This window comes from Rhodamnia argentea, chromosome 8 (genome assembly GCF_020921035.1).
Source record: "Rhodamnia argentea isolate NSW1041297 chromosome 8, ASM2092103v1, whole genome shotgun sequence".
Lineage (NCBI taxonomy): Eukaryota > Viridiplantae > Streptophyta > Magnoliopsida > Myrtales > Myrtaceae > Rhodamnia > Rhodamnia argentea.
The window spans coordinates 29,607,968-29,618,654 of NC_063157.1; the positions used below are offsets into that span (position 1 = coordinate 29,607,968).

Sequence of the window (10,687 nt, forward strand, 5' to 3'; positions counted from 1 at the left end):
AAGAGACGAAAGATGAGCAATTTTTTGAGAAATGCGAGAGCAAGAAGACTAGCAATACCAATACGACCAACATCATTAGTATTGATTGAAAGCAGAATGCTCGGCATTTTGCATTGTGTTGTTTGCAGTTCATCAACCATCATCAACATCAAGTTAAGCACAACAAGAATCATCATGCAACCATCATCAATGATCTTCATCACACAACATTAAACACTTGAATTTATTGAACTTTAATATCTGCATTATAAGAACAGACAACAACATAAGTTTACAGCTTTAATATGTGCTCACATCATGAACAACACTACAAGAAAGAGAAGACAATAGATGAGCTTACGAAACAATTAAACCTCCCATTGATCATTGATCACATGCAGTGATGACAGGCCATCTTGCTACAAACAATCTAAGGCTCCAAAAGACACAACAACCAATCTCAGCCCTCCACATCTTCCTACCTGTAGTACATTATTACCCATGAAATTATCAAAACACCCAATGGATTCTTCTCTCTTTCTGCTTTGTTGAAGGTCTGCTTCAATTCATCGCGTTCTTCGCAAAAGCCTAGAGATGATTCGGTGGGAAGTCTCATCACCAATGCGGGGAATCAATCCAGTTGAAGAAGCTGCAATTTCTTCGCGTCAACGTTAGAGAGATAATTGACCGACGAAGAAAATGTGTGGGCATAGCGAGAAGAAAATTGCAAAGGCTCCACATATCTTACATACCGAAAACAATACAAATGTTGTATATAGTAGAAGACCAAGAAGTCGACCTCAATTGAAGAGGAAATTTTCATTGGATCCGGAACTATTTTTATATAATAAGCCCTACTATTGAGACTGCATAAACCTCCATGTAGGAAAAACCATTACAGTGCAACATATAGACATGAATCAAACACATCTATTTGATAATGCAAATGGTGAAGCCTATAACTCAAAGCAAAATCTAACACTAACAGAACCCGCTAACGGCCAATTCCCTCGTGTAGCACCAAATTTCCCCAGCTGAGCGGCACTGAGATGAAAATGTGCACGAGAAAGAAAGTGGCACTGAATGAGGACTTGAAGCTCGCGGATAACGAACTTGAAGCTCATGGAAAATGGACGTGAAGCTCGCGAAGAAGGATTTGTTGCTTGCGGATGACGGAACATTGCTTAAGAGCTGCCATGATGGTTCTCTTATAGGTAAACCATTCCTGTCCAGCATATAGACATGAATCAAACCCATATATCTGGATATGCAAATGGTGCTAATATGCACTTGAGCTATCCCCATAACACAGATGAAATGCAGAAGACTGAGAAAGAAAGAAACACAATTAAATGAAGGAAACAGAGAATGAATAATAAGATGTTATCTTGACAATTAAAAGGAGGCAAAAGACAAAGGGCTCTTTCCTGCATTTGAAAAATTTACAGAACACAACAAAACATTGAGCTGTGTAGTTAGGTGTGCCTTTATCACCGAATCATGCAATTGCATCGGCACCATGCTGTGTAGTTAGGTGTGCCTTTCTCACCTGGGGAACTTCCTGCAACACAGAGAAGAAAAAATTAAAAATGTACGCATTGATTGATAGGGAGCGCATGCCTCCTAGTTATTCTATCAGGCTAGCACTTGACATCGGCTTTATCAAACAAATGCACTTATAATGATATTTAACACAAAAGAAAAGAAAAACAATTGTACCGCTGCAACTCTAAAACACAATGCTTGTCAACATGAGCATGCTAGACTCGAGTTACATTCCCGTTCACACAATGCTTGTCAACATGAGCATGCTAGACTCGAGTTACATTCCCGTTCAAATTAACTGAATAAGGAAAAGTGCACGACAATTAGTCTAAGCTTAAAAGGAAGAGCGACAAATGATGACTACCGTACAAAAGTTATGGCACTTATAGTGTACTTTTCCCTGGAAAAAGAACAAAAAACAAAATAAGCTCCAAATTCCATGTACTCTATCAAAGGTCGAATGAGCATCCATCATCTTTTCCCCTTTTAAATTCCAAAAAAAAAGCAAAAGTTAACAGCCCACCCCATTCCTCTACAAGCATGAGTAGCATGTACTTCAAAAGAAATACAAATCTTGGTAATTTTAAGCCATGCAATACGTTTCAATCTCCTGTTGTTAGTTTCACCAATTGACGGACTTGGCATAATGTTGGGTCTCTGATGACTATGCTTTTGGCTGACTAGATTTTACAACAACTACAAGTATAAAAAAAAAAGAAGAAGCCAAATTAAGAAAGGAAAGGCAACATATCCTTTCCGCATCTACTGCACTAGTAGTTAGCAGTATCATTGGTCTCTTGCAAACATTGTCCCTGATATTTAGTGCTAAAACCCTCCTAGCTTTTATGGGGTAAAATCTTTAAGTCTCTTGATTTTGTCTCTTGTTGAACTTTTTAACTGCTAAAATCTCTTGTCTTTTATGGGTTTAAAATTTCTTATCGTTTGATATAAAATATGGAAAACAAAACGTGCATAATACCTTCCATATTCTAATTCTTAAGGTGTTTCCATTAAGGGATGTAATAGAGACATAATTCTACCTCGATAACTGGAAACCCCTTCTAGCCCTAGCTATGGGCATGCTTGAAGATAATGATCAGCATGATCTTGTAATAATGAGAGAGGAAAGCGATCAACATCCATAAAGAAGCAACTGGAACCTTCCAATTTCTGTCTTCTTCGGAGATGCAAGGTAGAGCTACTCTGACTACATCTTTAAAACAACTAAGACTCAAGCTGCTATGATTTCTCAATATCAAGGAATCCTGAAATCCTTAATAATGCTTAGGGAGCAATTTAAATTAGGGTCTAAAGTATGAAAGTGTTCTCCAAAGAAGGCCCAGAGTGGACATTGTCTCATATAAGGCCTTAAAGTGACAGCTTAGCCTCTAATAAGGCATCTTGCTCACTGGCTAGCCAAATCTTTGCCTAGTACCGAGCTTGTTTGTCTCCCGTACATAGATGCACGTTATGTGCACATGAGTTGCATGGGCTTGTTGGTCTCGCTATGTTCATTTACTTATTTTTTTAAGTAAGATTCAACCTGAGAATCTAGTCTATTATACTTAAAGTTGCTCTCAACTAGTAAGTGACTTGCATTGCATTAACACTGTTTTAACTAATTGCAGTTGTTGCTTGTTTGTATATGGTTCTCCCATACTAACCCCTGCTAGGAGGTACTTGAAATTAAGATCCCTAGGGATCACGCTATTCTTCTTTCTTTTGCAATGCAATGTGTGTTTCGAGGAACTCCTCTCAAAGCCACATGTATGAGAGATGATATTTTTATTCTTTCTCAAAAGTTATGTTTCCAACTTTTGTGTCGAAATAGTAAAACTGCATTTGAGTAATTATCATTTGCTTTCATAATCACTCAATTGCAAATTTACCATTTTGACAAAACACTTAGAAACATAACTTTTGAATAAGAACGAGAATATATCTCTCATATTTGTGGCATAGAGAGGAGTTCTCATATCCTTGAAGCCTCGAAATGCTCTTTGCACTGCAAAACAAAGAAGAATAGCATGAGCTTTAAGGATCTTAATTTCAAATATCATCTAGCAAGGGTTAGTATGGGAGAACCATATCCGACAAGCAACATCTACAATTAGTTAAAACAATGTCAAGGAAATGCAGGTCATTACTAGCTTAGACTGACCTTAAAAATACCAAATTAGATTCTCAGGCTGAACCTTACTTAAAAAAAAAAAGAGTAAATGAAGATAGCGAAAATGGCAACCTCATTTATGTCACGTGCACATCATGTGCATCTTTCGTGCATCTCTGCATGTGAGACACACAAGCTCGATGCCCAGCAAAGATTTGGCTAGCCGGTGAGCAAGAGGACTTAATAGAGACTAAGTTTGCCATTTCAAAGCCTTATATGAAACAACATTCTAGACCTTTTTTAGAGAAAAATTTCTCACTTCGGAACATAATTTGAAAGTTCCCCTAATTTAAATTGCGCCCTAAGCATTATTAAGAGTTTTTGGATTTCTATTTTTTGACTTTTGGCAAAGTAGAGTGTTATTGAGAAATCATAACTAGCCTTAGTCTTAGTTGTTTTAAAGATGCAGCCAGAGTAGCCTTACCTTGCATCTCTTAAGAAGATGGAAATTGGAAGGTTCCACTTGCTTCTTGATGGATGTTGATCACTTTCCTCTGAAATTACCAAAGGATCATGCTGATCATTATCTTCGGGCATGCCCTTAGCTAGGGCTAGAAGGGGTTTTCGGGTATCATGGTAAAATTGTAACTCAATTACATGGCTTCATGGAGATACCCCAAGAATTGAAACATATGGAAGGTATTATGTACATCTTCTCTTTCATAATTTGAGACAATATTGTTGCTATGTTCATTTACTTATTTCTTATAAGTAAGATTTAGCTTGAGAATCTAGTCTATTATATTTAAGGTCATTCTAAGCTACTAATGAGTGACTTGCATTGCCTTGGCACTATTTTAACTAATAGCAGTTGTTGCTTCTTTGGATAGGGTTGTCCCATTCTAACCTCTTCTAGAAGGGACTTGAAATTAAAATCCCTAGGGCTCCTGCCATTCTTCTTTCTTTTGCAATGCAAGGTGTGTTTCGAGGCTTCAAGGATACTAGAACTCCTCTCTATGCCACATGCATGAGAGATAACATTCTTATTCTTTCTCAAAAGTTATTTTTTCCAACTGTGTTGTCAAAATAGTAATACTAGATTTGAGTAAATATCATTTACTTTCATAAAAAGTCAAATGCAAATTTCCCATTTTGACAAAACACTTGGAAACATAACTATCGAATAGGAACGAGAATATTATGACTCGTACCTGTAGCATAGAGAGGAGTTCTTGTATACTTGAAGCCTTGAAATGCTCCTTGCATTGCAAAAGAAAGAAGAATAGTAGGAGTCCCTAAGGATCTTAATTTCAAATACTATCTAGCAGAGTTAATATTAAGAGAACCCTATCCAAAAAAGCAAAATCTACAATTAGTTAAAGTAGTATCAAGGCAATGCTGGTCATTACTAGCTTAAAGTAACCTTCGATATACTAGACTAGATTCTCAGGTTGAACCTTACTTAAAAAAAGGAGTAAATGAATATAGCGAGACCAACAAACTCATGTATCTCATGTGCACATCACGCGCATCTCTGCACGTGAGACACACAAGCTTCATGCTCGACAAAGATTTGGCTAGCTAGTGAGCAAGAGACCTTATTAGAGACTAAGTTGACCACTTCAAAGCCTTATATGAGACAATGTCCACTCTAGACCGTTTTTGGAGAAAAAGAGAGCCAGAGTAGGCTTACCTTGCATCTCTGAAGAAGACAGAAATTAGAAGGTTCCACTTGCTTCTTGATGAATGCTAATCACTTTCCTCTATCATTGCCACAAGATCATACTGATCATTATCTTCGTGTATGCCCTTAGCTAAGGCTGGAAGGGGTTTTCAAGTATCGGGTACAATTGTAACTCGATTACGTGCATTCATGGAGACACCCTAAGAATTGGAACCTATGGAAGGGACTATGTACATTTTTTCTTTCATATTAGAAACAATGTTGTTACTATGTTCATTTACTTTTTTTTTTTCCAAGTAAGACTCAGCTTAAGAATTTAGTCTATTATATTTAAGGTCACTCCGAACTAGTAATGATTTTCATTGCCTTGACACTATTTTAACTAATTGCGGTTGTTGCTTGTTTGGATATGGTTCTCCCATACTAACCTATGTCAGAAGGGACTTGAAATTAAGATCCGTAGTGCTCCTCCTATTCTTCTTTCTTTTGCAATGCAAGGTGTATTTCGAGCTTTCAAGGATACGAGAACTCCTTTCTATGCCACATGTATGAGAAATAATATTTTTATTCTTTCTCGAAAGTTATGTTTGCAACTGTTGTGTCAAAATAGTAAATTTGCATTTGAGTGATTAGGAATTACTTTCATAATCTCTCAAATGTAAATTTACTATTTTGACAAAACACTTGGAAACAAAACTTTTGAATAAGAACAAGAATATTATTTCTAATGCCTATGGAATAGTGAGGAGTTCTCATATCCTTGAAGCCTCAAAATATTCCTTGCATCGCAAAAGAAAGAAGAATAGCAGGAGCCCCTAAAGATCTTACTTTTAGATATCATCTAACATGGGTTAGTATTGGGAGAACCCTATCCAAACAAGCAACAACTACGATTAGTTAAAACAATGTCAATACAATGTGGGTCATTAGTAGCTTAGAGTTACTTTTAAATATACCAGACTGGATTCTCAAGTTGAACCTTACTTTAAAATAAAGGGGCAAAATGAAGATAGCGAGACCAACAAGCCCAAGTATCTCACATGCACATCACGTGCATCTTTCATGCATCTCTGCATGTGAGACACACAAGCTCTATGCCCGACAAAGATTTTGACCAGCCGGTGAGCAAGATGCCTTATTAGAGACTAAGTTGGCCATTTCAAAGGCTTATAGGAGACAATGTCCACTCTAGATCTTTTTTTTTTTAAGAAAATGTTCACTCTTTAGACCATAATTTGAAAGTTCCCCTAATTGAAATTGTGCCCTAAGCATTATTAAGGATTTCGGGATTTGTATTTTTTGACTTTTGGCAAAGTAGAGTGTTATTGAGAAATCATAGCTAGCTTTAACCTTAGTTATTTCAAAGATAGAGCCAGAGTATCCTTACTTTGCATCTCCGAAGAAGACGAAAATTGAAAGGTTCCACTTGCTTCTTGATGGATACTGATGACTTTCCTCTATCATTATCACATGATCATAGTGATCATTATCTTCAGGCATGCCGTTAGCAAGACATGGAATGGGTTTTCAGTTATCAAGGTACAATCGTAACTCGATTATGTCGCTTCCCGGAGACACCCTAAGAATTGGAACCTATGGAAGGTATTATGTACGTTTTGTCTTTCATATAATGTCGTTGCTATGTTCATTTACTTATTTTTTAATTGATAATCACTCAAATGCAGTTTTAATATTTTCACACAACAGTTGGAAACATAACTTTTGAGAAAGAATAAATATATTATCTCTCATAACTGTGGCATAGAGAGGAGTTCTCATATCCTTGAAGCCTCGAAAAACTCCTTGCATTGCAAAAGAAAGAAGAATAGCAAGAGCCCCTAAGATCTTGCTTTCAAATATCATCTAGCAGGGATTAATAATAGGAGAACCCTATCTAAACGAGCAACAACTACAATTAGTTAAAATAGTGTCAAAACAATGCGGGTCATTACTAGCTTAGAGTGACCTTAAATATACCGACTAGATTTTCAGGCTGAATCTTACTTTAAAAAAGGAGCAAATGAAGTTAGCGAGACCAACAAGCCCATGTATCTCACGTGCACATCGCGTGCATCTATGTAGGTGAGACACACAAGCTCGATGTCCGTCAAAGATTTGGCCAACCGATGAGCAAGAGGCATTATTAAAGAATAAGTTGGCCACTTCAAAGCCTTATATGAGACAATTTCCACTCTATACCTTTTTTAGAGAAAAAGTTCACACTTTAGACCATAATTTGAAAGTTCTCCTAATTTAAATTGCGCCCTAAGCATTATTAAGGATTTTACGATTTTTACTTTTTGATAGAGTGTTATTGAGAAATCATAACTAGCCTTAGTCTTAATTGTTTTAAAGATACAACTAGAGTAACCTTACCTTGCATCTCCGAAAAAGATGAAAATTGGAATGTTCCACTTTCTTCTTGATGGATGCTGATCACTTTCCTCTATCATTACCACGGGAAGGGGTTTCGGGTATATGAGTACAATTATAACTCGTTTACATCGCTTCACGGAGACACCCTAAGAATTGGAACCCATGGAAGGTATTATGCATGTTTTGTCTTTCATATTAGAGATAAGGTTTTGCTATGTTACTTTTTTTTTTAAGTAAGATTCAGCCTAAGAATCTAGTACGTTATATTTAAGATCACTCTAAGCTAGTAATGACTTGCATTGCCTTGATACTATTTTAACTTATTGTAGTTGTTGCTTGTTGGCATAGGGTTCTCCCTTACTAACCCCCACTAGAAGTTACTTGAAATTAAGATCCCTACGGCTCCTGTTATTCTTCTTTCTTTTGCAATGCAAAGTGTGTTTCGAGGTTTCAAGAATACCATAACTCCTTATATGCCACAAGTATGAGAGATAATATGTTTATTCTTTCTTCAAAGTTATGTTTCCAACTGTTGTGTCCGAATAATAAAACTGCATTTGAGTGAATATCATTTACTTTCATAATCACTCAAATACAAATTTACTATTTTGACAAAACATTTGGAAACATAACTTTTGAATGAGAACAAGAATATTATCTCTCATATCTGTGGCATAGAGAGGAGTTCCCGTACTCTTTAAGCGTCGAAATACTCCTTGCATTGCAAAAGAAAGAAGAATAGAAAGAGCCCCTAAGGATCTTACTTTCAAATATCATCTAGTAGGGGATAATTGGGAGAACCCTATCCAAATAAACAATAGGGTCAAGGTAATACGAGTCATTACTAACTTAGAGTGACCTTAAATATACTAAACTAGATTCTCAGGCTGAACCTTACTTAAAAAAAAGAGAGGAACAAATGAAGATAGCAAGACCAACAAGCCCATATATCTCACGTGCACATCACGTGCATCTATGCACATGAGACACATAAGCTCGATGCTCGGCAAAGATTTGCCGGCCAGTGAGCAAGAGGCCTTATTAGAGACTAAGTTGGCTACTTCAAAGCCTCGTATGCGATAATGTCTACTCTAGACCTTTTTTTGGAGAAAGAGTTCACATTTTAGATCCTAACTTGAAATTTCCCTAATTTAAATTGCACTATACGTATCATTAAGGATTTCGGGATTTCTATTTTTTGCCTTTTGAGAAAGTAAAGTGTTATTAAGAAATCATAGCTAACATTAGTCTTAGTTGTTTTAGAGATGCAGCCAAGGTAGCCTTACCTTGCATCTCTAAATAAGACGAAAATTGGAACATTCCACTTGCTTCTTGATGGATGCTGATCACTTTCCTCTATCATTACCTCATGAGCATTCGATCATTATCTTCGGGGCATGCACTTATCTAGGGCTGAAATGGGTTTTAAGGTATAGGGTTACAATTGTAGCTCTATTACGTCCCTTCATGGAGCCACCCTATGACACTTAATGATTTTACACCCGTAAGAGCTAAGATAGTTTTAGCACTAAATATTAGAGACAATGTTTGCAAGAGATCAACAATGATCCTGTTAACCACTAGTGTAGTAGATGCGGAAGGGATATGTTGTCTTTCCTTTCTCAATTTGGCTATATTTGTTTTGATACTAATTATTGGATGAGATTTACATGTCGTTGCTGTAAAATTTGATCAACCAAAAGTATAGTCATTAAAGACCCAATATCACGCCAAGTATTACGGTAAATTGTTGAAACTAACAGGAGATCGGAGCGTATTACATGGCTTAAAATTACTAAAATATATATTTGTTTTGTAATACCTACTTGCAATGGGAAGGGGATGGATGTTAACTTCTACATTTTTCTGGAATTTAAAAGGGAAAAGGGAAAAGATGATGGATACCCATTTGACTTTTGATAAAGTAACGATGCGGATCTCACTCCAGACAAGAACATTACCGCTTGAAGGGTGAATGACTTAGATTGTGAAAAGAGCCTGGGTCATATGTCTAGTTATTAATCACATCCTCATTCTATTCTTCTTTCGTTTGTCATTTCATAAACAACTTCTGTGACAATCTGATTTTCCTGTCATTTCGAGATCTTTGACTTTAAGATATCCGTTAAAGTATTTCAGTTATATCTCACTCGGATCCGATCAATCGCGAGTTAACTAACCGAAGGGGAAAGGCTAACGCGTGACGAGATACGTGAACCTAGGAAATTCAATTCGAAAACAGCATTTTGACCATAAGGGTCGTTGAGGGAATATTTAGAGCCGAGGCTGATCTGAGAACGATTAACGGATTCATTGCTAGTGTTATACGAGTGGGACGCGGGTGATGCCGCATAACCAACGTATGATTTGCGAATTTCCCTAAATCGATTAATGACGATTGCGGCCGTCGGGGCTAGTAATAGACCCTTGCGATTTCATGACAACCAAGATAGCCGTGATTTGAATTTTCCTAAGTGTGATGAGAATCACAGAGTCAATACGCGTAATGTCCGCAAAAGCCGCCCGTTAGTTCGAGATAACTTGAAATTACGGACGACGAGAAATCGATCACGAAATGGGATCTCAGAAATGGAAAAAAAAAATGGAAATGAAGATTTGTAAAAAAAATGAGTTTGGATTGGACGACGCCTAGTCGGGAATGAAAATTAGTGAAAAAAAAATTGGATTTTCGGACGAAGGGTGTGAAAAGACGATTTTGCCCCTGGAGCTTCGACCGTATTTTTATTAATCGGACAAGGGCATTCTTGTCATTTGATTATTCCCTTTATATCAGCTGAAATTGGAGGGGAAAAATTGGAAGAAAAGTGTGATATTATGTGTACAATGCCAAATGTCATTAATCCATGGTGCTCAATTAATGAACTTGACACCTAAGAGAATTTGGGATGAGAATGAACCATCTTCTCTTTCTTCCTTCTGGATACTTACGTTCAAGAACAGAACAGCATCACCATCACCTCCATTTTCTCCTT

At 36.9% G+C, this 10,687-nt stretch overlaps 1 long non-coding RNA gene across 1 annotated transcript; it reads right to left on the reverse strand.

Annotated features, from left to right (window-relative positions):
* Positions 1 to 4,033: 4,033 nt before the first annotated feature.
* LOC125316127 lies at positions 4,034 to 5,512 on the reverse strand. Its single transcript, XR_007199444.1, has 2 exons — positions 5,348 to 5,512; positions 4,034 to 4,127 (listed from the first exon to the last, which is right to left on the reverse strand). It is a non-coding gene; the product is annotated as an uncharacterized LOC125316127 (long non-coding RNA).
* Between the last annotated feature and the right edge of the window lie 5,175 nt (positions 5,513 to 10,687).